General features: G+C 44.6%; 1 protein-coding gene across 1 annotated transcript in view; it reads left to right on the top strand.

Moving 5' to 3' along the window:
- Positions 1–27239, top strand: part of AK5 (adenylate kinase 5) — a 2642541-nt gene that overhangs the window by 2460821 nt on the left and 154481 nt on the right. The window lies entirely within an intron of this gene.

The following is a 27239-nucleotide window of genomic DNA, read 5'->3' as shown; positions in this document are numbered from 1 at the left end:
ACATATGTTCCAAGTTAGGCAAGTGAACATGGACATCTTATTACAGGCTTAGACAAAGACAGAGGAACATTAATCAAGTGGCGACGAGGGCAGTGAAGGGATGTACTGCAACAATACCAGACGTGTATGAACAACTCATAACATGCAGGCCATGCACAGTATGTAGCCAACAACTTTTTAAACAGTCCAACCCCAAACCCTAACTAAGAACATGCTTACTCTAGCCCACCACCCTCCCACACCAACCCCCAACTAGGTTGTGTTAACCCACCCCCTACCATTAAAAAAATGGGAGTCATCCCGTGGGGCAGTGGGAACACCGATCTAAAAAACCACCATAGAAGGCTGGGTGGCTAAGTGTCATCTGGGCCTCCCATCCAAGACGTTCCTGCTCAGGAAGCATGCAAATAAAAGCCGGTATAATTACATAAACAAAGAAAGAGCAGCCCAGTGTCCGACAGCTAAGAGAAGGTTAGCATACTCAAAATTCTGCTAAAATCTAAAGCGAGAGCAATAATATGCAGCAAGTAGCAAGAACAGCAAGCGGGTTTCAAGGAATCAGTCATTGTCACTCAGCTGAGTCCCAGCTGACCAGCGAGGTGAGGCCGCCGGCGAGCGAGTAGACTCGGCTTTTTGTTTGGCAAATTTCAGAGCCTGTTTTGTGTCTGTGAAGTACTGTGTTTTGCCGTGTTTTGCCGTCTTGTGTGACCTCGAGCTTTGCCGGGTACAAGAGGGCGAACTGCATGCCCATCTGCTGCAGCAGGCACTTGGCTGGCAGAAAATCATGACGGGTGGCTTAGACGGCCATGGTGAAGTCAGGGTAACAGGAGAACCAATTTCCCTGATGTTGGAGTTTGCCTTTCTATTGTGCCATTCTAAGGATTGAGTCTCTATCCGCGTATTTCAACAGGTGAGCTATGATGAGGCGAAGGGCTGCCCCCACCAGAGGTCTGAGCCCAAGCAACCAGTGAGCCCTTTCAATGAGGGTTGCAAAGAATAATTCAGCATCAAAAAGGTCTTTGAGCAAGTTTTCTACATAGTCCTCCATTTTGGATATCATGGTGTTCAGAAGGTACATATGTTTATTTTGCCTCGTTACGTCCTCTTTCTATGCTGAATACATCACACATAGAAAGAGGAAACTGCCTCCTAGGACTTGTTTTGTGTAGGAAGGTATCCTTTCTGCACAAAAACAATCCTGCCCGTAACGCAGGCATCCTTGCACCATCACGCAAGGTGCCTGCATTAGTGCTAGGCAGCCTCAAGTGCTTCAGCGCAAGTGGAGAGTTGAAGAGCATCATCTCTCAGTAGAATGGTGCTGCTCAGCGCTCTGCCATTCATGCAACTTTGCTTGCTGCCTTGCGTTGCAGGGACCTTTAGTAAATGTGTTTGTAAGGTTGCAACTTACCTCCTCTCACAGTATTGCTAATGACCCCTGGTTATGTGTTGATGTTTCTTTTATAATTCAAAATATGTATTGAAAATAAAGATAATTCCTATTACTGAACTGTTTTCTCGTAATTAGTAGTCTAGTACTTGGGTTTCTATTAAATCAAACACAAGTGAATATGAGAATATTCTAGAATACTTTCAAAACATCTATCAAAGATCCCCAGGTATACCATATCTGACAAGAAACATTTGTTTTTCACAACACAATATCGAGGGTGGCTTTGACTGTGGGTCAAAACACCAAACCTGCTTTCAACGCTAAAAAACATGAATGAGTAATTAAAAAAACAAAAGTGAAGAAAAATGCAGGGGAACTGTCCATTCATTCGATTGTGTTTATGCACTCCAACTCTGTAATGGCTAGCTGACCCTCAGCATAGTTGTATGGTAGAATAGTTGTGGTTAGAAATATCATCTGACATAAATATTCTGTCCCAAATATCGTTTACAAAAATATCATACCATTGGGTGTAGATTTTCTATTATTAACCACAGGAAGGAAATATTTCTCTCAATACCATTTCAGACATGATATTTATGTCAGACAGTAATAGGACTAGTCATTCTGCTGCTACACTCTCATCATAAAAGGGGTTATTGCACAGACAAAGGTGAACAACTATTTTCAATATTAATTCCAATGTTTGTGATTGACCTCTTGGGACTTAAAATCTGTTCTGGCCTCTTTTCCTTTTTTCACCAAGCAACCACACTCTTAAACACACATTGGCAAATCCAATAGGTTTTGCCTCTGTAAAATCTATTGGTTTGGGCAATGTTTTTAGACATCTTACACAGCAGTGCAGCATGGCTTAAAGGGAGAAACAAAGCGCTAAAATGTAGCCAGCGCTTTTCACGTTATAGCATGAAAAAAAAACTTTAAGCTATATTGTACAGTAACTAGCGCCACTGTGCTGCATGTCTTAAAGTGGGAAGGAGGGTAGGAGTAAAATAGGAAAAGCAACCGATTAGGGAGTGGGCAAGCAGCAATGGTAGGGACCAGGCAAGCAACAAAGGAATGGTGGCGCGCTCTCTGCACGTCATGATACCTTGGAAGGTAGGGCAAAGAACGTTCATCATCTCAGGTTTGTAAAACAATTATGGTGCTGCATTTTTTGTAATGGTTGTTCAATATATTTTAAAGAAATGTTGTTTCCTTTGTGAATTAGCCAGCAGCACAGCTCACTCTGTCCCTTTGAAAATGCGGCATAAATGGTTAAAGCTTGCTGTTGAACACGGGTTTGCATTAAGTAAGTCTGAACAGGGCTGTGGAATTGTGTCTGGCTGCGATTTCTTTTTTTACTTTAACGACGAGAGTACACCCATCTTCTCCTAACATGTCTTGTCTGTCACTCCAACCCCTACCAGAAGAAATATCACCAGAACCGCACACCACTGGTGGTTAAGAAGCTCCTCTGATGTTCATGGTGGTGTGTATTCCTCGGTCTGAGCCGATAGTGCCTTGTTGGAAGCACTGGTTGTAATGAGTGCAGAGGAGGTCTATATGCTGCCTCTGTGGAGAGCAGGGCTGTAGCCAGCTATTTGTTCTCTAACATTGCTTAAGGGTGGAGGCTGTGACATGGCACCCTGTGCCAGAGGTACAACGGCTGAGAGTGTGTAATGCAGCAGGTGGGCCATGCACGAAGAAGGGGACTCCAGTGTCTCCCTGCAGAACACGAGGGTGGGAGGGGGTTTGAGTGGGGAGTCAGTGGACCACGAGTGCAGACTGCAGGTGGAGGGAGGGAGCAATTAAAAGCAAGGACAGCACGAGAAGGGTGAGAGAGAGATGGGAGATAGCAAACCACAGTATGTAAAGTAGGAGGAGAGAAACACATACACTCTTATAGAGTACAGCCAAGAAACTAAAAAATAAGTACATCTAAAAGCAAGCAGCCAGTGGAAGCACACTTGCAGCAGACCGGATGTTGTAGTTCATCCAAGCTCCACAGAACAAACATCACAACCAAAAGAGAAAGGAACAGAAAGTGAAACCAGGAGGCCCAACCAGTGAGAAGGAACCAAAGGAGAGTGCTATGGTAAGAAAAGGGCAGGCTCTAAGCCCTTTTTAGGTTCTTTTTTTATTACAAGAGATTTCACAAACATAGCACAAGTACTAGTTAGGCGAAACATAACATGGTGTCAGTGAATAACCAGACTTGTCTGTGGCGCTTCGCAGCTGAGTGATACGCTCATATGTTTTTCTGATTTGAGGAAAGGAGCGTCAGAAGCCTGTTGTTTGGCTGTGGCCAGTTTATCTATCTGTAGCTCAGATTACAGAGAAGTCTTTGAAATATTATTTTCTGAGAATCATTCACACGTTTGACAAACAAATTGGATTATTAGTAATGAATCAATTAGGAACATTGCCATAACGAGTGCTAGATTTGTAAAAGAATGAGTGCCAGTGTCCAAAGCTCTGTTCAGAAGCTCGTGGACAGCGCTATTAAAATGCTGCATAGTTTTCAATCAACCTCATGCCTCTTTTATCCAGTTCCAGACACTCTCTGCCCCTTTACCTCACTCTTGCAGATTCCTCCTTTCTCCTTTTATGACGTTTTTTCAGGTTTTTTTCTTCCTCCATTATTCTACTTGTGTGTTTTCCTTCTCTCGTCCTCTGAAAAGTCTGATGAGAAAAACTAACTGCTGGTCCCCAAATATGCGAACCGAATTAAGCACTGGCCATAACTGTTGTGATGACAGCGAGCAACTATTGTTCATACCATACATTTGTAGAACTATTCTCTGGAATGGGCTCTTGCTTCTACCCATGTGATTACATTAATACTGCTGTGCTGCCAAAAATCACTACCATTGTGCGTTCTTAAAATAGTTTTGCCAGTCATTGTCGGCTGGCAGAAAAAATGCCCACTGTCTCTCTTACACACGTTTCTACTTTACTTGTGTTGCCACACAAGTGTGATAACATTTTATTTTACACTTGCTAATCTAATTGTACTGGACCCTTTATGATTAGACAATCTGCAGCATTCCCCTTTACCACAGAGGCAATGATCCTCTGATGAATCTCCGCCAATAGGAGGTTTGGAAATAAGGGTCGGCAAAACACCACCTTAGCTGTCCAATGAGGACCATTAATTGATAGCTAATTCACAAATTTTAGATCCGATTTAGGTACACCACTCTTAAAACCATGCTAGACAAATAAAGAATTGCAACAGGAAAACCCAACCTCCTAAAGAAGTTAAGTTGGACTTGAACTATGCAGACTAAACATTCCACTATAACTACACAGAACAAAAGAAGTAGAACTTAACATTCCGTAAAAGCTCACTGATTCTCCCACAATACATTTAAATTATTTGTAAACAATATAGTTGGAAGAATCAATAAGACTCAATAACACACTCAGACAGGTATTGGGTTAATTTGGTTACTGTATTAAAGATTTAAAATTCATAACAATAAGCAATCTTTTAAGAATTTTAGTTAAGAATATCACACTTGCATTCAAGTTCCAGAACATTAACACTAAGCTTTAAAGGATGGTTATCGCATAAATCAGTTTAGAGAGTCAAACTACCATTAAAGGCAGAAAGATAGTTTATTCGCCTAATAGCTCAAAATCATAAAGAAGAAGCGGAAAGGGTTCAGATTTAAAGTCCATTAAGGGTGAGTCTATTAGCAAAGAACAAAGAAACCAAAAAAGTAAATTGTTCGGCAGAGAAGGTTTAAGTCCATCAGCTACTGACTGTAGCATCACCTAAGTAGTCCAAAAGTAAGAGGATAGTTCTTAGTAATCATACAAAATTGATCAGCACTGCGTCCCCTTGCAAGGGAGAAAAAAGCATGGTCAAATGTTCATCAAGAAGCATAAATCAAGTGGGGTCTGCGTTGCCACTCCTTTGGGGTTTCTTCTTTTAAAACTTCTTTAACAAAAGTCCCCATGATGTAGCATCACGCCACCATTGAAAGACTGTTTTGTGCTCAGATTCACATAATGTGTTACAGCAAACAAATGATGGACGGAATGCTGACAATGCAAACATTCTCCCCCAGTCAAAAGATCTGGGTTAAATCCATCTTTCTTTTGCCCACTACGCCACCCTAGTTTGGACCCAGCCATATGCAAATCAGTCTTGACCCTGTGCCTCATGGGAATAGTCCAGACCGAACTGCCAGGTCAGGTCCTCCAGTTTCAGGGTATGTCACCCTTCTTCAGCCAGGCTAGCTTGAATCCAGTGGCATAGTGAAAAAGGGACCCACATCTGGGCATACCTATCCCACTTAGGGCGAAAAGTGTTACAGCAAACAAATGAAGGACGGAATGCTGACAATGCAAACATCCACCCCTAGTCAAAAGATCTGGGTTAAATCCATCGTTCTTTTGCCCACTACGCCACCCCAGTTTGGACCCTGCCATATGCAAATCAGTCTTGACACTGTGCCTCATGGGAACAGTCCAGACTGAACTGCCAGGCCAGGTCCTCCCTGGACTGTAAACAAGCATCCTGGGACTGGTTTCAGGGTATGTCACCCTTCTTCTGCCAGGCTAGCTTAAATCCAGTGGCACAGTGAGCAAGGGACCCACGTCTGGGCATACCCATCCCACTTAGCAAACTAATGTCACTTAGGACACTTGCAACAGTAGGATGCTTTCCCTTGCTAGTCATGAGAAATGAAAGATTTAAGAGTTGACACAGGCCTAGCATGCGTGAAGAGAAAAATACAAAGTATCAGTCCATAGTAACAGCTGAAATCCTATTCCCACAGGAATAATTCACCGTGAACATTTCGGAATGTCGAATGCTACACATGCACTGAACAAATAAAGCAACATTTCACTAGTTGTAAAAACGACCATTGAATTAGGTCAGGGAAAGATCAACATTAGAAAATAAGCATTTTCAGAAAAGCCTTTAAATTGACATTACACATTTCTTAGGACATAAACTCTATATCAATATCAAATAAAATTTAATAGAATTAATTCAAATAGGGAATGCATATAACTTTCACCAGACAATATTACATGGAAATAGCTAACATTAGAAATATCCTACTACCACAATTATTCTCATTTTTTATATAAGTATATAATTTTCCAAATTCACACTATAAAATACATTTTTCACTTTTAATAAACTATAGAACCTCTAATATCATTAAGTACAATTGTACCTAGTTTCTACACATTTTTGCACCAACTTTTCTAAATGGTGGATTTGAACAGAAGGCAATAGAAACACTAGGCCACTTTATGAATAGCACAATTTTCATCAGTAAATGCTAATAAACATCATGCTCATAAATAATTCTGATTTGTACAACTCATTTATATGTATTAGTATTGCTTAGTATGTATGCTTTCTTCACCTTACATTTTAAAGCATGCTTTTACGGTACTTCTACTACACTTGTCTTAGTTTTATGTGTCACTATGTCTTAACATGTTCAAGGTACACTTTCAGCTTTTGGTGTCTTAAATCAGTAAATGTTTTGTGTATTATGATTTTTAAAATCTTGCTCTATCATGCCCCCCTCTGATGGCGAATCAAGCCATCACCTTATCTATCACATCAGAATTCGTAACAGATTATGGGTGTCTTGTCTTTAACCTTTTCCTTCTACTCACTTCTAAAGTTTTTAATTCGTCATAATATTTACATTGCTCATCCTCCATTTCAAGATCAGTTCTTGTTTGTTTCACTCCATGATCATTATTCTTTCTGTATCTGCAAAATCAAAATTTGATTGACAATATCATCAACATTATGCACAAAGAGATCACCGTTAAGGGTCTCAAGACTGAAATCATGAATCCAGTCCCAAAGTTTCCCAACCAGTTGCTAACATTTGGCAATCCCTTACCTATGGTTTCCAAGGCACCATCTGCTTTTAAGTCTTTCAAGTCCTTGTTTAAGTCAGTAATGTTTTTATTGTAACCCTATAAGTCTTTGCTGTTGTCCTGTATGTCAGTGCAAGTCCTTTAACAATCGACAGACTCCGCCCTCCTTTGCAACAAGAAATTCAAGGGCAAGTTGATTTTGAATCACCATTGATCTTATCAATATCATAACAGAAATACCCCCAGTTGTACTTGTGTCAAGTTTATCAACCATAGTAGACAGCGTTCCAATTTTCTGTGAGTTTAATGCTACTTCTAATGAAGGTATTTGAACTCCAAATATATCACCTACTATTTCACTTGCATGCTCATTCTCCCATTTGTATCCACTAATTGTTCTTTAATTCGTTTAACATGATATATTTTTAATTCATTTAACATGATACATTTTTGGATAAACTATTCCCATATTGCAACTTCCATACCATCTTCTCTTTTTTTTCTTAATTTTTTTTTTTTCCTTATTCGCCTCCAACCCCAGACAACTAGAAGGTTGGGAAGTCGCCACTGGTACTCGATTTTGAGACGTTGGCCCTTGAGGGATACAACCCGGATGTCTCACCCGCCTACCAGTAGCAGACATACCCCATTCATGTTGCTGACCTCTCGTTGTCAAGGAGAGGGTGGTCGTGCTCTCTGATGATTACTCGTAACCGATGACTGTTGCTTAAGGCCCTCCCAAAATCAAACCTGGGCACCAGTAAAGGGGAGGCCTAGCACAGTCTGAGAGCTTCCCATGAGGCTTAATCATAGGATCAAAGAATATTTAACTGAGCTCATTTGGAGAGAGATAAATAACTCATGCTTAACCAGGAGACCAATTTATCAAGCAATCCCATATAGCTTTCTTACCACTACTTTTTAGTCTGGCCAAGTCTGTCCGAGAGGTTTTATACAAGGAGGACAACCAGTCTGAGTATGTAGGGGGTGTGAATTCAACCCATCTCTTACATATTTCTCATCTAGCCAGCAACATAGAATAAAACAGGAAACCCCTGCTCAGGACTGTGATTTCACTTGATATACCAAAAATGACAAAACCAAGAGAAACGTGTACTGGGAGGCAAAAAAATATCTGTTAAGGTGTTCCCTACTTCCTCCCAGAATTCTTGGATGGCTGGACAATCCCAGAACTTGTGTATATCAGAGGCGTTCACCATACCGCACTTTTTGCCACTGGCAGGGGGACCCTTAGCGATTTTAGAAAGTCTAGCCGGGAAGATAAGCCCTGTGTGTAGAAAAATAGTAGTTTCTCCTTAACCAGGCTGGCTTTACAACTGTAAATAAGGTGTTAAAAGAAGTTTGCCACAGATCTATCCAATCTATGTCTGGTATAGATGATCCCCACAATTCCTCGGCTAGCCTAAAATCCCCATCAATAGCCTCCTCGATAGACCAATAAAAGAAAGATACTTCTCTCTTCCCTGCCGGCCTCTGTACCAGTTGCTCCTCTAGCGCGTTCCCTATGCCTATAGGTTTTTTAAATGCAAAAACAACAATTGATGGACAGAATGCAGAACAATGTCATACATTCACCCCAGTACAGAGATCTGGGCCTAAATCCATTGTTTTTTTGCTCACCATGCCATTCCAGTTTGAACCCAGCCATATGCAAATCAGTCTTGACCCTGTGCCCCATGGGAACAGTCCAGCCCGAACTGCCAAGCCAAGTCCTCCCTGGACTGGAAACAAGCATCCTAGGACCGGTTTCGGGCTTTCAGCCCTCGTCAGCCAGGATAGCTTGATTCCAGTGGCATGGAGAGCACGGGACTCACGTCTGAGCATACCCTTCCCACTCGGGGTGACAAATGCAAAAACAACAATTGATGGACAGAATGCAGAACAATGTCATACATTCACCCCAGTACAGAGATCTGGGCCTAAATCCATCGTTTTTTTGCTCACCATGCCATTCCAGTTTGAACCCAGCCATATGCAAATCAGTCTTGACCCTGTGCCCCATGGGAACAGTCCAGCCCGAACTGCCAAGCCAAGTCCTCCCTGGACTGGAAACAAGCATCCTAGGACCGGTTTCGGGCTTTCAGCCCTCGTCAGCCAGGATAGCTTGATTCCAGTGGCATGGAGAGCACGGGACTCACGTCTGAGCATACCCTTCCCACTCGGGGTGACAAATGCAAAAACAACAATTGATGGACAGAATGCAGAACAATGTCATACATTCACCCCAGTACAGAGATCTGGGCCTAAATCCATCGTTTTTTTGCTCACCATGCCATTCCAGTTTGAACCCAGCCATATGCAAATCAGTCTTGACCCTGTGCCCCATGGGAACAGTCCAGCCCGAACTGCCAAGCCAAGTCCTCCCTGGACTGGAAACAAGCATCCTAGGACCGGTTTCGGGCTTTCAGCCCTCGTCAGCCAGGATAGCTTGATTCCAGTGGCATGGAGAGCACGGGACTCACGTCTGAGCATACCCTTCCCACTCGGGGTGACAAATGCAAAAACAAAAATTGATGGACAGAATGCAGAACAATGTCATACATTCACCCCAGTACAGAGATCTGGGCCTAAATCCATCGTTTTTTTGCTCACCATGCCATTCCAGTTTGAACCCAGCCATATGCAAATCAGTCTTGACCCTGTGCCCCATGGGAACAGTCCAGCCCGAACTGCCAAGCCAAGTCCTCCCTGGACTGGAAACAAGCATCCTAGGACCGGTTTCGGGCTTTCAGCCCTCGTCAGCCAGGATAGCTTGATTCCAGTGGCATGGAGAGCACGGGACTCACGTCTGAGCATACCCTTCCCACTCGGGGTGACAAATGCAAAAACAACAATTGATGGACAGAATGCAGAACAATGTCATACATTCACCCCAGTACAGAGATCTGGGCCTAAATCCATCGTTTTTTTGCTCACCATGCCATTCCAGTTTGAACCCAGCCATATGCAAATCAGTCTTGACCCTGTGCCCCATGGGAACAGTCCAGCCCGAACTGCCAAGCCAAGTCCTCCCTGGACTGGAAACAAGCATCCTAGGACCGGTTTCGGGCTTTCAGCCCTCGTCAGCCAGGATAGCTTGATTCCAGTGGCATGGAGAGCACGGGACTCACGTCTGAGCATACCCTTCCCACTCGGGGTGACAAATGCAAAAACAACAATTGATGGACAGAATGCAGAACAATGTCATACATTCACCCCAGTACAGAGATCTGGGCCTAAATCCATCGTTTTTTTGCTCACCATGCCATTCCAGTTTGAACCCAGCCATATGCAAATCAGTCTTGACCCTGTGCCCCATGGGAACAGTCCAGCCCGAACTGCCAAGCCAAGTCCTCCCTGGACTGGAAACAAGCATCCTAGGCCCGGTTTCGGGCTTTCAGCCCTCGTCAGCCAGGATAGCTTGATTCCAGTGGCATGGAGAGCACGGGACTCACGTCTGAGCATACCCTTCCCACTCGGGGTGACAAATGCAAAAACAACAATTGATGGACAGAATGCAGAACAATGTCATACATTCACCCCAGTACAGAGATCTGGGCCTAAATCCATCGTTTTTTTGCTCACCATGCCATTCCAGTTTGAACCCAGCCATATGCAAATCAGTCTTGACCCTGTGCCCCATGGGAACAGTCCAGCCCGAACTGCCAAGCCAAGTCCTCCCTGGACTGGAAACAAGCATCCTAGGACCGGTTTCGGGCTTTCAGCCCTCGTCAGCCAGGATAGCTTGATTCCAGTGGCATGGAGAGCACGGGACTCACGTCTGAGCATACCCTTCCCACTCGGGGTGACAAATGCAAAAACAACAATTGATGGACAGAATGCAGAACAATGTCATACATTCACCCCAGTACAGAGATCTGGGCCTAAATCCATCGTTTTTTTGCTCACCATGCCATTCCAGTTTGAACCCAGCCATATGCAAATCAGTCTTGACCCTGTGCCCCATGGGAACAGTCCAGCCCGAACTGCCAAGCCAAGTCCTCCCTGGACTGGAAACAAGCATCCTAGGACCGGTTTCGGGCTTTCAGCCCTCGTCAGCCAGGATAGCTTGATTCCAGTGGCATGGAGAGCACGGGACTCACGTCTGAGCATACCCTTCCCACTCGGGGTGACAAATGCAAAAACAACAATTGATGGACAGAATGCAGAACAATGTCATACATTCACCCCAGTACAGAGATCTGGGCCTAAATCCATCGTTTTTTTGCTCACCATGCCATTCCAGTTTGAACCCAGCCATATGCAAATCAGTCTTGACCCTGTGCCCCATGGGAACAGTCCAGCCCGAACTGCCAAGCCAAGTCCTCCCTGGACTGGAAACAAGCATTCTAGGACCGGTTTCGGGCTTTCAGCCCTCGTCAGCCAGGATAGCTTGATTCCAGTGGCATGGAGAGCACGGGACTCACGTCTGAGCATACCCTTCCCACTCGGGGTGACAAATGCAAAAACAACAATTGATGGACAGAATGCAGACAAATGTCATACATTCACCCCAGTACAGAGATCTGGGCCTAAATCCATCGTTTTTTTGCTCACCATGCCATTCCAGTTTGAACCCAGCCATATGCAAATCAGTCTTGACCCTGTGCCCCATGGGAACAGTCCAGCCCGAACTGCCAAGCCAAGTCCTCCCTGGACTGGAAACAAGCATCCTAGGACCGGTTTCGGGCTTTCAGCCCTCGTCAGCCAGGATAGCTTGATTCCAGTGGCATGGAGAGCACGGGACTCACGTCTGAGCATACCCTTCCCACTCGGGGTGACAAATGCAAAAACAACAATTGATGGACAGAATGCAGAACAATGTCATACATTCACCCCAGTACAGAGATCTGGGCCTAAATCCATCGTTTTTTTGCTCTGGGACCAGCTCTTTTTGTAAATATTTAAACCTAGACATGCCCTCCTCCAATTTGTCATTTAGTGATGCCCATGATAAAAGTGAACCCTCAACAGCCAAGTCTCCCCACACCAGGAACCCAGCTGTTTTAAGAGGGGCTGCCAATTTATCCTTCAGACAACCCTGGACCCCCCGAGAATCCCACACTGGAGCCAGACTTGAAAAGTAGCTTAAACCCGTGCATTGTTGATTCTGGCCCATGTAAGGACCGGACTCATTAAGACCTTCAGCCTTATTTTCTTGAAACATTTCTGGTCTCCATATTTAAAAAGAAAGCCCTCCTTAGATAGCCCTACCTGATCTAACATAGCCAAAAACATTACCCCCCCTCTCCGATGAGTCTGGAGATTTCAACAACATTCTTGAATGTGTCAGCTGGAATGCCCAGGCGTAGTACTGCAAATCTGGTAATGTGAGGCCCCCTTTTTCCCTACTACGCCTTAGTTTTTTCCAGGATATCCTCGTGGCTTTATAAGCCCACACAAATGAATTGATAGATTGCTGAAATTTAGCAATTGCCTGTGTCTCAAAATATAAAGGGATGGTGTTGAAAAGAAAAGTGACTTTTGGGAGGATTACCATCTTGATTAAATTAATTCTCCCCAAAATAGTCAGAGGAAGATGGGCCCAGGATTTCAAGATTTTCTGACATTCTCTTGAAACATTCACGAGATTGGTCCCCGAGATCTTGTCTATATTCTGGATGATCTTTACTCCCAGATATCTCATCTCGTTCTTAATTTGATGTCGACACCCCGGCAAGTTCCATGACATTATCTTGGTTTTTCCTTCGTTGACATCGTATCCTGAGACTAGCCCAAAATCCTGTGCTAAGCGAATGACATGGGGATAAGACACCTCCAAATCTGATGAAAGAATGAGTACATCATCAGCATTTAGAGCTACCTACTCTCCCATGCTCCACATTTAAATGGTGTGATACCCATCTCCTCCCAGAGACGTTGAGCAAAAGCCTCTATGTACAAATTAAATAGTAGGAGGAGATGGGGCAACCCTGTCTGGTTCCTCTTTTAATCTTAAAGGGTTTGGTCAAATTTCAGTTGACCAATAGCCTCACTGAAGGGTCACTATATATAAAATTGATAACTCGACAAAGTTTTGGCCCAATATTGAACTTCTCCAACACCGTGGCTAGGTAGTTCCAGTTGACTCTATCAAATGCCTTGGTGGCGTCTAGTGTCATTGCTGCAAAAGGAAGTGAAAAGTTGGAGTCGAAATCAATAGCGCCTATGAAAACATGGGTAAGATCGAAAGGATTCCTCCCTCTCAAAAAGCCCTTTTGATCTGCATGCAAAAATCACCCGCCACCACACCCAGCCTGTCGGCCAGGATTCTAGTAAAAACCTTATAGTCGGTGTTTAAAAGTGAAATAGGTCTATATGACCCACAATTGACTGGAGGCTTTCCAGGTTTTAATATCAATGTTATGGTAGCTTCTCCCCACGAGGTAGGAGGCCTACCTCCTTCAAGCAATATTTTATTGAAAAGGGTTGTCATTATCGGTATTATCGCCTCTCCCAAGAATCTATATAATTCTACAGGAAGGCCATCCGGCCCCGCAGCCTTACCTGCCTTACAAGCAGAAATGGCCTTCCTGACCTCCTAATGAGATATCTCTAGGTCTAGGTTTTCTCGTTGGGAGGAATTTAAGGTGGTGAGGTTGATCTGAATCAGCCATTCCGTGCACAGTTGCTATCTACCTCATTTTCTTTGTTGTACAGATCTTGAAAAAAGGCAAAAAAGGCTTCTCCGATCTCTTCATCGCTAACTGCCAGTGAATTAGTATACTCATTATCGATTTGTTTTTTTAAATTCCATACCCTGTCCGTTTTTGCCTTCCAATTCAGAAGTTTGCTAGCCCCTCACAGTATTCAAAATGGGCAAGCTTGCTAGCTTCCTATCGTTTTAAGATCCTGGCCTGAATAATATCTTCTAAATGATCTTTCAAAATTCTCAATTTCGCAACATGTGCCTGGCAAGTTACTTTGTCAACCTCATTATTGATCTTCATTTCAACCACCTTCACTTCGCACTCGATGTGTGCAATTTTCTCCCTATACTGCCTGTTCTTATGAGAGGTCCTACTTGTTACTAACCCTCTCAGATAGGATTTCAGGGCATCCCACTCCACCGGAATCTCTGCCAAACCTATGTTAGCATTTATGAAAAACTCAGTCTCCTGAGATAGAAAACAAGCTTCTGATTCATCTAGAAGAAGTGTACGATTCTTTATCTTCTAAATTTAGGTCCATTTAGGTCCATCCACACCGCCACGTGGTTTGATAAGTGGGGAGTTAGATAACCTATGTCTTCAACTTTACCCCTCAGATCATTACTGATCATAATATAATAAATCCTGGAATTTATGCCCGTATTTCCGATTATAAAATGAGACACCTAATTTAGCACTTGATCTCTCCCTCCAAATATCAGATAAGGCATTTTGCCTCATCATCAGTTGGAGGTAGGTCCTTGATTTGGACAAAATATTTGCCCTGCTGCTTGGGGATTTATCCAGTTGAGGGTTCAAGACTATATTAAAATCGCCTGCTAAAATGGTCGAATCTGGAAATCCCAGCAATTTCACAAAAATTGTTTTCAAAGTTGTGAGGTCATCCTGGTTGGGGCCATAATAGCCTACTACTGTTAAGTAAGAACCCTTTACTAATAGCTTGACAATCACCCACCTGCCACTTGGGTCTGTCATAGTATCTAGAAGATGAGCTTTTGCTGTTTTTTTCACTAGAATAACAACCCCCCTAATGTTAGCACTTTGATAGGAGCTAACACGGTGCTCCACCCATCTAAGCTTCCCACAGATCTCACTTACTTCTTCTCTCAGTAGATGTGTTTCCTGTAAAATAATTATCTGTGCGGGGGATTCTTTGAGATATTGAGGAAATATTTCCCTCCTACTTTTAACCCAGAGACAGTTAACGTTCCAGGATAGAAACTGTAGCCTTTTCATGGTGGATTATGAAGCAGAACCCTAAATATACCTGATTTCCCCAAGTGTCGGAAACAAACCAAGGACAATAGCCAGTGGAAACCAATTTGGCCAATAGGTGAATGAGGATTTTTAAAAATATTTTTTACACAAATGCTCCCCCACCCGTTCTTCCCCTTCCCCACCCTTGAGACCCTCCCCGGAGAACCCTCCCCCCTATTTACCTGGACTATAGGTCCAGATTCTGCCTACCGGGGCACCCTGTCCCTAACTGTTACAGTTTCCTATATTGAGCAAACAGCTAAGAACTCTCACCGTTACTGCCACCATTACAGGTGATATCTTCTAATCTTGGCTAGTATAGTATTTTATTGTGTTGTATTATGTTGTGTTGCATTGTGACCCCCGTGACCCTTGTAACCCCCATGACCCCAGTGTATACTAATTTAATCTAGTTCCTGACCCTTATTAGCTCATGCATATCTTTACGCCATGTGTAAGTTTATAAAAGTCTTCATCTAATAGATCTTATAATGTGACTTTCCAATTTAAGAACTTATTAGGGATTTTTACTTAAATTTCCCAAAAGCTTCTCCGCCTCTTCAAATTATACATTTTATTATTGTGCATAATTTTTAAGTGTGCCAGAAACTTTAGTTGGACGTCAGCCCCCAATTTCCTAAAGTCGTCCATTTTTATTTTCCTAGCTCCCATTGTCGATCTAATGTGACACTAGCTAAATCCAAACGGATTTCAAAAGTGAAGTCTCTAGGCTTCAATAATTTCTGCTTTAGGGCAGTGTTTAATATCTTCTCCTTCAGAGCAAAGGTCAGGAAGTTTATTAAAATCTTTCTTGGCTTTGTTCGATTGGGGTGCCTCCTAAAGGGGTCCCTATGGATCCTTTATATATCCCTCATCAAATCTTTCTCGGACTCCTCGATCTGAACTGCTTCTTTAATGAGGGTTACAATGAAAACTTTTAGATCTTCTCCCTCTTTCCCCTCAGGGATGTTCAAAAGGCGTAGATTGTTTCGCCGGGAGTTGTTTTCCAGTGATTCTAGTCTATCTCGGAGTGCAACTTCTTCCTTCTTGAGGGTTGAAATATCAGCTTTGACTGCTCCCAAGTCGTCTTTAAGCTCCTCCACCGAATTTTCTAGAGCCACAATCCTGGAGTTTAAGAGGTCAAATTTCTTCTCCCTGATTCATCTCTGAGATAGAAAACCCCTTCCTAATGTCCGAAGACAGGGTAGAGAAAAGAGCCTCCAAAGATGCCACCAAGGAACTCTCTTTCTCCAAAACCTTCCCCCCTTTTCTACTGCTATTTCCAGTACCACAACTGCTTCCAGTGCCATTACCATTGTTATTGCCGTTGCCTCTGCTACTGCCACTGGCCTCTGCATTTCCCATGACAAGGTTTCCACCTCTGGCATGCCCGCTACCTTCAGCTGAGGTCATGGTTATGCCTGTCTCCGAGAGTTCAGGAATGCTTATTGGTTCAAGTTGTTTGGCAGGTGTACGGAGTATAGCCGGTATTTAAACAGGGGTAGGGGTAGGAGTGGAGATATTTCCTGAGTCGAGCTCTTCCATATATCCTGGAGTAGGCTGTCTTGTTGACCCAAGATCTTTCCTAAGAGTCTCTCCCTGCTTTGGTACGTCTAGTACTTGTTGAAGAATTTTAAAATACAAACTTATTGAAGGTGTGAGTTTTATTTCAGAAACTAGGGGGCGACCCTTCTTCTTACTGATTTTGGTGCCTCTGCCCTTAATCTCACAGGGCTGAGAGGGCGAGCTAGCAGATCTATCTACAGTTTCTGTTTCCTCACTGGTACCCTCCTTCTTGTATATATGTATGGCGGGTTTTGTCCACTAAGGGTGACTTGGTTTTATTCTCAACAGTTTTCCCTTTTATGGGCCCTCGCGCTGCTCCTCGTTTCCTGCCCCTCTTCACAGCTTGTGTTATCGAGTCTTTTTCTACCACAAGTATAGTATTCCCTGAGCCTCCACTAGGTTGTATTACTTTAGTCTCCAAAAGCCCCCCTCCTTGCCCTCCGCTTTCTGTCCTAGACTCTGCAGCCCGGGGCGGAGAGGTACTCACCATCCTCAGTTGCTTCACTTGTGCCCCCCTCCTCCTGGCTTCTCAGTAACTCACATTGGTCCAATGCAGGGCTCAAGACCTTCGGAACCAACCCACAGCTCTCAGTTGGCAGCTCCCGAGCTGCCTCCTCTGCACCGGCAGTCTTCTCCAGTGCGGCAGCCGTGGTGTAGCAACTTGTGCTGCCTCTGCCTCTTCCAGACTCCACTTGAAGCAGTCAGCTAGCCGCCGCCCTCCGGCCCCTCCGTAGCTCCAGGGCAACTACAGACCAACGTGGGAGGTCTGCAAGCGCTCCTACGCACATCCCTCAGGTGAGCCAAGCTACAACGTCGTCGTTTTGAATTTCCCTTTTTTTGTTTCCGATAATTTCTCAATACCTGTCCCAAATAGCGACGCGCCACTGCCGTTGTCGTTTTCTTGCCTATTCCTCCCATTTTCACTGTTTGCTACATGCCTCAGCGCCAACAGGGACGGAAGCACCACCAGGGGCAGGCGACCCCTCAACTCACAGCCGCCATGTTCTCCAACACCACCCAAACCCCTCTTCTCTGCAATTTTTGGACCAAGCACTATTTTCTTTTTGTTTGAATCTCTTTATTAATTTTTTCGGTTTTCTCTTACATTGACATCTCACATGACAGTACAGTTAGCAAGTAATCAAATGTATGTTCACATTCGCTAAATCCTTCAAAAACAGTTTTAATATTTGATTTCTTTCTATATATGCACAGTTTGCCTTTGTTGCCAGTCTAAAATTAATGAAACTATTCCCTCTATGAGGTTTTTTTTCTTCTTGTGGTAAGCTCCAAGGAATTCATTAGGCAATGCATTAATATTATTTGTTACATTATCTCATTTTATTTCCACTTATTTTTTTAAGTTATTTTAATCTCTCACTAAATTACAGGTTATTTCTAAGTGCATAACTCATGTCCAAAGATTTAGTTGGTCTAAATTTGTAACTCATAGTTTTATCTGTTGAAGCTTCAGCATGCAGATTTAAATGTTTTAGCAAAGGAAGTTCAGAAAAGTTCTGATCTTGATTAGAGTAGTAATATTGTATTTTATCAGTACCATAAAATAGGCTAGTATATAAACTACAAGAAATTCCTTAAGTTAAAGGTAAGCTATGGTAGGATACACCCTCAGTAGCTGTTGAAGTTATTTGCATACAAACGCAGCAGTCACCAACATCTATAAAATTTACATATTCACTAAGCAGAATAGTGTAAACATTTGAGCTAAAATCTATTCCCAAAACATTGCTTTACAAAGAGCTGTCATGCAAATCAATAGAATCAGAATAATTTCTTTTAGCAGTTTCAGAAGGGATAGTAAGCTGATAATCATTCACAGAAACATAATGTGGCAAGTTTAAGAAAATAAGCATAGTAATTAATATCAAGACAATAATAGAAAGAATCACAGTATGTACACATTTGCATTTGGAAGAGATTCCTGTGTTAGATCACATGGCTTCTCAAAATTCAGACCGTTTAACTAAGGAAAAATCAAAAATAGCAGCAGTGGTTTGAGAAATTTAACAAAGTATTGGCACAAATAATTGTGGCACAGCTCGAAATCTTCTCAGATATGGAAAGACTCCCATATCAGCTTCGTTGATGAGCATATTCAACAAAAACTGTGTCAGTCCATCAATCGGTACATCCAGAGTAAAATTCAGATCATCAATAAAGTTTGTTTCAAGGAGGTTCAGGTGGCCTCGTGTTGTTAATGCAGTGTTTATAGAACTCTCATTTCCACTCATTTGCAGCCAAATAAGTCCATTTAAGAGATGCATACCTTTGACTTGGTACTTTCACTCTTTTTAATCTCATCACAGCTGTTTGCTCATGATATGTATCACTTTGATGTGATTGTTCAGAGTTTTCAGGAATACTTGGTGGTACTCGTCCTGCATCTTGGGCAATGGTCTCGCTTTCTTACTGCAATAGGCCCTTTGCTAGGATCTGCTCCTCCCATAGTCAACTCTCTTGGCTGTGACCCTTCGGTACCTACAGTTGACTTTCTCATACCCCCCTCAGGCCAAATGAGTGCTGTCCTAGTAGCTTATTGGTCCCCACAGCTTGACTAACCTAGTCTCACTCTTATCACCGGCACTTTAGGAATAGGTGCTGTTGTATAATCAAGGGAACTTGGGACTCTGCGAGTGTGGCTTGCATGTACCAAATTTGGAAGACCTCCGCATTTCACAGAGTTATTGGTGACTAGGATCACCTGGAATGGCCCCCTCCAAAGAGGTTCCAAGCATGTTTTCACACATGTTGATTCACCATTACCCTTGTCACCCGAACTGAGCTCATGGCACTGCTCCTGTTGGACCGCAAGCACAGCTTCTTCAACCTGGTGAGAAACAGAACATACCACGTCAGCAAGGCCCTTGCAGAAGTCCAAAATCATATTGTCTGTTCTGTTGACTAAAGCATTTGCAGGATCAGCTGGCGGCCTCATCACACTTCCCATGATAATCTTGTGGGGTGACAATCCTGTCCTCCTATCTGATGTATTTCTCAAACTCATCAACACAAGAGGCAATACATCTGGCCACTTCAGAGACGTAGAAGCACATACTTTCAGCAATCTGGATTTCAATGTGCCATTTATCTGCTCTGTCAGACCAGAAGAAGCCTTTGACCGGTAACTGCAATGGAGCTTCTGCTCAACCTATAGTGCTGCACCTAAAATTTGTAGAACCTCATTATTAAAAGGAGTTCCATGATCTGACTTGAGTAGCTGGAAATCCGAACCGTGGCAATGGATTCAGATTCACTGTCTGCACGTGCCATCACGTGACGGATTGTCACGTGAAAATGGGCAATGGCTGCTGCAGAGAGAGACAGCCAGGAGAGGCCGGTCACTCTCTTCATACATTGGCGAGCCGGCCTGGTGCCAGCGAGCTGCGCGGCAGACTCAAGTTTGTTAGTAAGTGTCAAGTGCATCCAGCCACTGCTGCTCACTTGGCGCATTTGTTGACTGACTCAGTGAGTAGTCCTGCCACAATGCTACAGACACAGAAGTCTGTTGACCCACGGGCACCGTCGCGGTCTGGACCACGGTCGGAGTGGTGGTGCCTCAAAGGCTGCCTGCTGCAGTGCAGTCCAGCAGCACTGAGCTCAGCAGCCAAGCATTAGAATGCATGCCTCGGTGAGCAGTAGTCGTCGACTTAAGTGACTCCTGGAGGACAAGCCGCAGCTGACCCCTTGCAGAGGGGAGTCGTCGTGGCGGGCGGGGCAGGCCCTTAAGACTGGCACTTCAGCTGTGCTCACTAATAGTAAGTGTCACTAGTACTGGTCCTTCAATTCTTCCATAACGTTGCAGCTGGTTTAGGTTACAGCTGCCTCAGAGGTCTAGGTTGTTCGTATTGCATGGCTTTACATTTGCGATTCACTTATTACTTTGCGCGCTCACAGAGACATAGGTTATAGGGAACAGTGCTCACAACACACTCTTAGGACCAGTCAGGCTCATTTGTAAAACCTTTAGCTCAACCCTGGGTAGATGTGGCTTCAAGCAGTCAGGCTTCAACATAGCATTAAGAAGTATCAAAACAGCAAAGAAAGCCACACGGAACAAAATAAATCACAGAGCTATTCATAAGAATAGATCTTATTTTTAGACACCAAAATCGACCAGAGGGTTCTGGAAATATAGATTTTTAATGAAAATGGAAATCACAGCTATTCACTCAAAAAGTCAACAACAATTGGCACCTACCGTGGTTACCCGAAACTTTGGACACTTTGTAAAACTTTTATAAAGTTGTATACAGCTACTCTAGCAGGGAGGAGGTCAAGCGGGCCAGTAAGGATTTGTAGGATTTATCACCAAAGCAGCCCCAAGTCCAGTTCCAGGCTCTAGGGGTGAACCTCCAAAAACATCAATGGAGTGGTCCTAATACAAGAGATACAGGATGCTGAAGCTGCTGTAGGATGGTGTGTGGTGATGGGCGGCTTTCTGAGGCTACTCTTTGGTCCACAGTCTTGGTGGGGGTACTTTGGCCCCATGGGTCGATGTCCTCCGAAGTTTTGTTGTGTCCAGCAGCAGTCCATTTGCCACTGGACTACTGATTTCCAGTGCAACAAAATCCAACAGTTTCCATTGGCGAAAGCTAGTGTCCTGCTTGGGCAAACAAATTTCACTCTGACATCTCTCTCAGGTCCAGCAGACTCAAATGCAACTTTTGCGCTCTGGGACTTTGTCTCCCAGGCGGCATGTTGGCAGTTAGTGGCGATCAAGTTTTTGCGGCTACTGACTTGCCAAGGCGGCCTTTTTCAGCTTTTATGGCCCAGAAGCTATGAAAGGAAATCAACCAATTGATTCTTGAACTTCACCTCTTCTGTCTGGGGCTCAGGAGCAACCTTTCAGTGAGTCAGGCACAATAGGCACAGTCCTAGCTGTGCTAGACCAAGGATTAGCAGGAACAGTCCAGTCATCCGTGCAGCTTCTCGTGCCAGGTCCAGTGAAAAGCAGAGCAGTCTTTCTTCAGTCTTCTTTGCAGTTCAGCTGTGATCTGAGGTCTGGGTGCTAGGGGTACCATAAAAGACTTTGAGACCAGGTGTAGTATTTTGAGAATCCGCACCTAAGTGGGGATCAGAGTGGAACAGACTCAAGAAGAGCCAAGAACAGAGAGGAGCATGGAGGAGGTAAACAGAACGGATGGAGCTGAAATGGGCAAATTGGAACGGAGCAAAAGAGAATAGAGGGCTGAGATGTAGATAATTACAAATATGTTTTAAATTTAAAATCTATTTTGTAAAATGTATTTTAAGCTGTCACACAAATTCAAGAAAAGAAATGGGGCAGTCAGCCTAGACCAAGTGAACGGCAATGCCGTGTGGAATGTCAGATTTAATCTTTTTTTGGGGTAAACAAACTTTATTAGGTATTTGGAAGACATGTCACAGTACTTCAGCTACATTTGCTCTATTGAATTATCGAACACAAGGATTCTCTTGGCATGGATATGCATTTCGGTATTACTGTGCCGGTGTCCAAATGTCCTTATTTCGGCCTCCCAAGCTTCTATATCGGATGTTTGCTATGCACATGTTAATAAATGGTTCAGTAAGTAAATTAATCCTCACCCCATCAGATAATAACTCCCACTCCCTTAGCCCCACCCCCCTGCCCCCTGCGGGTCTTGTGTCATTAAGCATCTGCATCCTTCTCTGAGTCACCCTCCAGAAACCTCCATCCAGCTCCCTTGTCTTCCAATTTCTTGATAAGGCTTCCATTGTGGGCATACTTCCCTTTTCTCTCGCCCCCATGCATTGACCACCATGCTAGTGTACAGCCAACTACCCACGATTACTCCCGGTTTCCCTCTTCTGAGATATCATTGAGCTGTGTTAACTGCATCGTTAAGGCTTCCCACGCTCTGGCTGTTTCTAACGCCTTCTCATTCCCAGTATGCCCATCATTAGGTAGGCGAATCGTCCCCTCGCAACCTGCCCTTTGTACAAACTCCCTTCTCCATCTGCTTATGTTAGGACCTCCCCTTGCTTTCCAATGACTCGTAATATCTCTCTTCGCCAATACTAAACCTAGGTCTTGAAATTTGCTGGTTTTTATGTTCTTAGAAGTATGTGGAAATTTGCGCAATAAGCAATATCCTGCTGCCATAGTTACGTCTTTCTCGGTAATTTCTGCTAGGATTTCGGTCACCTCCCTCCAGTAATCCTCTATTTACAGACAGCTCCAGAACATATGCAGAAACTCCGCCCTTACTTCACAGCAATGGGGACACTCTGCTGTGTCCGTGTTGAAGTACGTATTGATGCACCCTGGAGTAAGATACGCCCTATGGAATACATAAAAATTTACCAGCTGGAATCGAGCATTTCTAGTGACTTTACTGACTCTTTCTGTTAACTCTCCCCATGCTTTGTCCCTCATAGGTTCTCCTATGTCCTCTTCCCATTTCTGTTGGAGCTCAGTAAGTGGGAGGAGTGTTGCACGGCTCAATTTTCTACATAAGCAGGTTACCGCCTTAAACGTCCCCGCTGCCGACACCACATATTTGCAACCTTCGTCTAACCCAGGTTCAGTTAGTCCACCCCCCCAATGTTTACGCATTTCAGCAGTTAAGGCAGCACAAAGCAGCCCGGTATCCCAGTTTGCTTGCTGAAGTCTTCGAATGGTAGCAGCATGCCATCCTGGTATAATTACTATAAGGTAAGCACTCCAGCTTCCTCCCATGCCCCCAACCGCCTCCAATCCACTCTGTGAGGCAATGCCAGACAATATTTTAATGGAATCTCTGTTGCATAAGTGTGTCTCATTTAAGTTCTCTGAGACCTTCTGACCCAGCATTTGTAGATCACATGTGCCTCCGCAGACACTTCTCTCTCTAATACAGGTAGTCTCATCACTATCCTAGATAGGAGGTCGGGAGCAGGGCATCCATCTCCCTGCTGCGCTGTTCCCCGAAGTTGGCTGGCTACCCATTTCGTTAGCCATTGCAGTTGAGCTGCAATGTAATAGTATTCATAATCCGGCACCGCTAGTCCCCCTTCTGCCTTGGGCCTCATTAAGGTCATCAGTGCTACACTTCACCTTACGCCTTCCCACAAGAATTTCGTCACCATAGTCCGAAGCTGTTTAAAACTATCCACTGGGACCCACATTGGTAGAACTCCAAAGACATAAAGGAGTCTTGGGAGGGTCACCATCTTTAATAAGGACGTCCTGCCTGCCAACGACAAGGGAAGGGTTGCACAAAATTCGAAATTAGCTTTCGTTCCCCATATAAGTGTTAGACCTGGCACCTTGGTGTGAGTCTCCCTACCACTTTTTGTCGCTGTGCCTCATGTGTTTTGCTGGTGTTAGCTGCTCAGAGCACTGTGCCACTGCCAACCAGTGCCACAGTGCCAGTGCTCCCTATTTAAAATGTATATGTTGGTTGGATTCCATGATTGGCTTATTTGGTTTACTGTCAGACCCCAGTAAAGTGCACCAGGAGTGCCCAGGGCTTGTAAATACAAATGCTGCTGGTGAGCTTGCAGCACTGGTTGTGCCACCCACAGAAGCGGCCTAGTAAAATGTGTCTAAGGTCTGCCATTGCAGAACCTGCGTGCAGTCTGGTACTGTCATGCTGACTGGGCAAGTGCACCCACTTCCCAGTCCTTAAACCTTCCCTTAACTTCATATTAGTCACCCCTATGGTAGGCCCAAGGGCAGGGTGCATTGTAAGCATAAGGTAGGACAAGCCCTGATGTGTGTGGCATGTCCTAATAGTGAATTACAGCCATTTTCGTTTTTCACTATTGTAAGGCTACCTGTTCTCCATAGGCCAGAATGGGCTGTTAGAATTGTTACATCCTATGATCCTAACAGACCCAGGGAACATGGTAGAAAATCGAGTTTAGTATGCCTGAACTCAGAATAATAAAATACATCTTTTAGTAAAGTTTATTTTAATATTCTGTGTTTGCAAATACCACTTTTAGAAAGTTAGTATTTGCTTGCCTAACCATTTCAGCCCGCCTCTGCTATGATGTGTATCTGCCTGTCTGGTTTGTGTGAGTGACAGGGCTGGGGAAACCCAGAGGGGAAGGCTAGGTAGCCTGGTGGTGAATAGAGAGATTGACATCCAGATGGGTGGGAGGAGTGCACCTGGACTCTGAATAGGGCTGTGCTCTGCCACCACAATGCTGGCTCCACCTCCTGTGGAGCGGCTGATGTCTCTGCCCTGCACCCTGAATAGAAAGGCAGAGCCATGTCAACAATGTGCTCAAGAACTGGTTTGGACTGGGCAAAGTCCCCTCTACTCCAGAGGAACAAAGGAATTAGGGGTATAAAAATTGGGACCCTGCTCCCAAGAAATTAGATCCTGCTTGACAAGAAGAACCTCTGCCTGAGGAGAAGGAACTGGGAAAGCTGTAAGGAGTACTGTCCCTGACCTGGGGGATTGGCCTGCAGTGGTTGCCTTGCTGCTGAAAGGAGAGGAGAAAGACTACCAAGACTTTATTTCAACTTGTGCTTAAAAGATCTCCAAGGGCTTGTGCTGAGCTTGCCCCCTGAACGAAGTCCCAGGACCAGTGGACTTCACCCCCCAGCTCCCCAGAGTTTTTTGGAAGTGCCTGCTGCTGTTGTTGGGCCTTCTGAGGGACTGCGTGTTGCAAGGAGCTGGAAGCGCGACTCAAGAAGGAGAAGCGTGCCGCCGTCAGAGCTGTTGTCGCATCTCGCAAAGGGTGTCGCCGCTGCAGCATCGCATCGAGCGGAAGCGTCTCGCATCATTCCGGAAGTATCTCGCAACGCCGAAGAAGCGTGTTGCCATCGCAGCCATCGTAGCTGACGCATTGCACTGCATCAAGAGAAGAGTCTCGCATCGAGGAAGAAGCGTGTCGCCATCGCAGCCATCGCAGTTGTCGCATTGCACCGCATCAAGAAAAGCGCCTCGCATCCACGGAGAAGCGTGCCGCCGTCGGAGCTGCTGTCGTCGCATCGCGTAAAGGGGTGACGCCGCTGCAGCATCGCATCGAGCGGAAGCGTCTCGCAAACGTCGGAGAAGAGTGCCGCTGCCAAGGCCGCTGTCGTCGCATCGCGTAAAGGGGTGACGCCGCTGCAGCTGACGCATCGAGACGAGTCTTCTCGCATCATCGGAGAAGTGTAACGCATCTGGAAGATCTTCACATCTTTATTTCTTTGCACCCAAAACTTCATCGCATCAGCATCGTTGCAACACTTTCGTTGCCCTGCGTGTCGCATCTAAGGTACATTGACTTAAAGTGTCGCATTTAAGAACTTAATAGAACTAAGCAAACTTCTACCATCTAAAGTAACAGTATTGTGTATTTTTGTCGTTTAATGGTCTTGTGGTAACTCTATATAAAGAATCCTTATTTTTAATATAAAACCTGTGTAGTGTCCATTTGTAGTGTTGTCACTTGGTTACTGTATGTGTTCACAAATGCTTAACCTATAACGCTCTGAGATAAGCCTTGTCTGCTCGCGCCAAGCTACCTAGAGGGTGAGCAGGGGTTATTTTAGGAGTGTAACCCCTTACCCTGACTAGAGGAAAGGTTCCCGGCTTGTCACAAGTACCTACCTGTGCCAACCAGAGAACCCGGATTCTAACAATAAGATTTCCCACGTTGCACTCCAGAAGATCCGTTCTATCATGATATATTTGTACCCCTAGGCATGTGATGCATCTCTCTTCCCATTTGATCCCCTATATTACCTGAGGTTTCTCCCGCCCCTGTATAGTGGGGAACAACCTTGATTTTCTCCAATTCACCTTTAGGCCAGCTACCTTTTCCAGCTCTAAGAGCAGTTCTAAAGCTCCCTCTAGTTCTGCTTCCGTGTTTCTCAGAAACAGTATTAAGTCATCAGCATACAAGGCTATATAATGAATATGACCCTCCTCTTCCAGCCTGCTATACCAGCGTCCAGTCCTGGTTTTAGAGGCCAGTGGTTCAATGGCTATTGTGAACAGTAGAGATGATAACGGGCATCCTTGCCATGTTCCTCTCTCTACCCTATACCCGTCCAAGATGATCTTCCCTGTCCTAACCCAAACTGCAGAGGTCCCTCTGTTGGCATCCGTCTCCTCCACACTCGTTCTCTCAAATGCTTGAACTGCGCCCAACAGGCCTGCACGTTTATTTCCAAGTCCTTCCCCCCCCCACTGGGATGACCACTTTCTATGGATTGTGGTGTGCACTGTAAAGCTCCCAGCAGTCAGCAACAGCTCATGTCTCACACCTCTGGCATTTAATGGAGTGTCGCTCCTATAATCAGCGCGCTTTCCGCTCCCTCCTTGCCTTCTCGAGCGCCCAGCTGCAGGCTGCCACTGCCAGATGTGGCACCTGTGAAGCGCTCCCTCCTGTGCTCTCACTGCAGCCAACTATTGTCAACTCCTTCGGGTCATAGTGTGGGCAGGCAAACCTCAACACAGTGCTATCGCCATCCCAGAGGTCACCGTCCACCACCCAGACCTCTTTGTGGCTGGTTTTCCACAGCGCTGCCTCCCTGGGGG

The sequence above is a fragment of the Triturus cristatus genome, chromosome 4_2 (assembly GCF_964204655.1).
Source record: "Triturus cristatus chromosome 4_2, aTriCri1.1, whole genome shotgun sequence".
NCBI lineage: Eukaryota > Metazoa > Chordata > Amphibia > Caudata > Salamandridae > Triturus > Triturus cristatus.
This window is presented reverse-complemented; position numbering and strand designations above follow the sequence as displayed.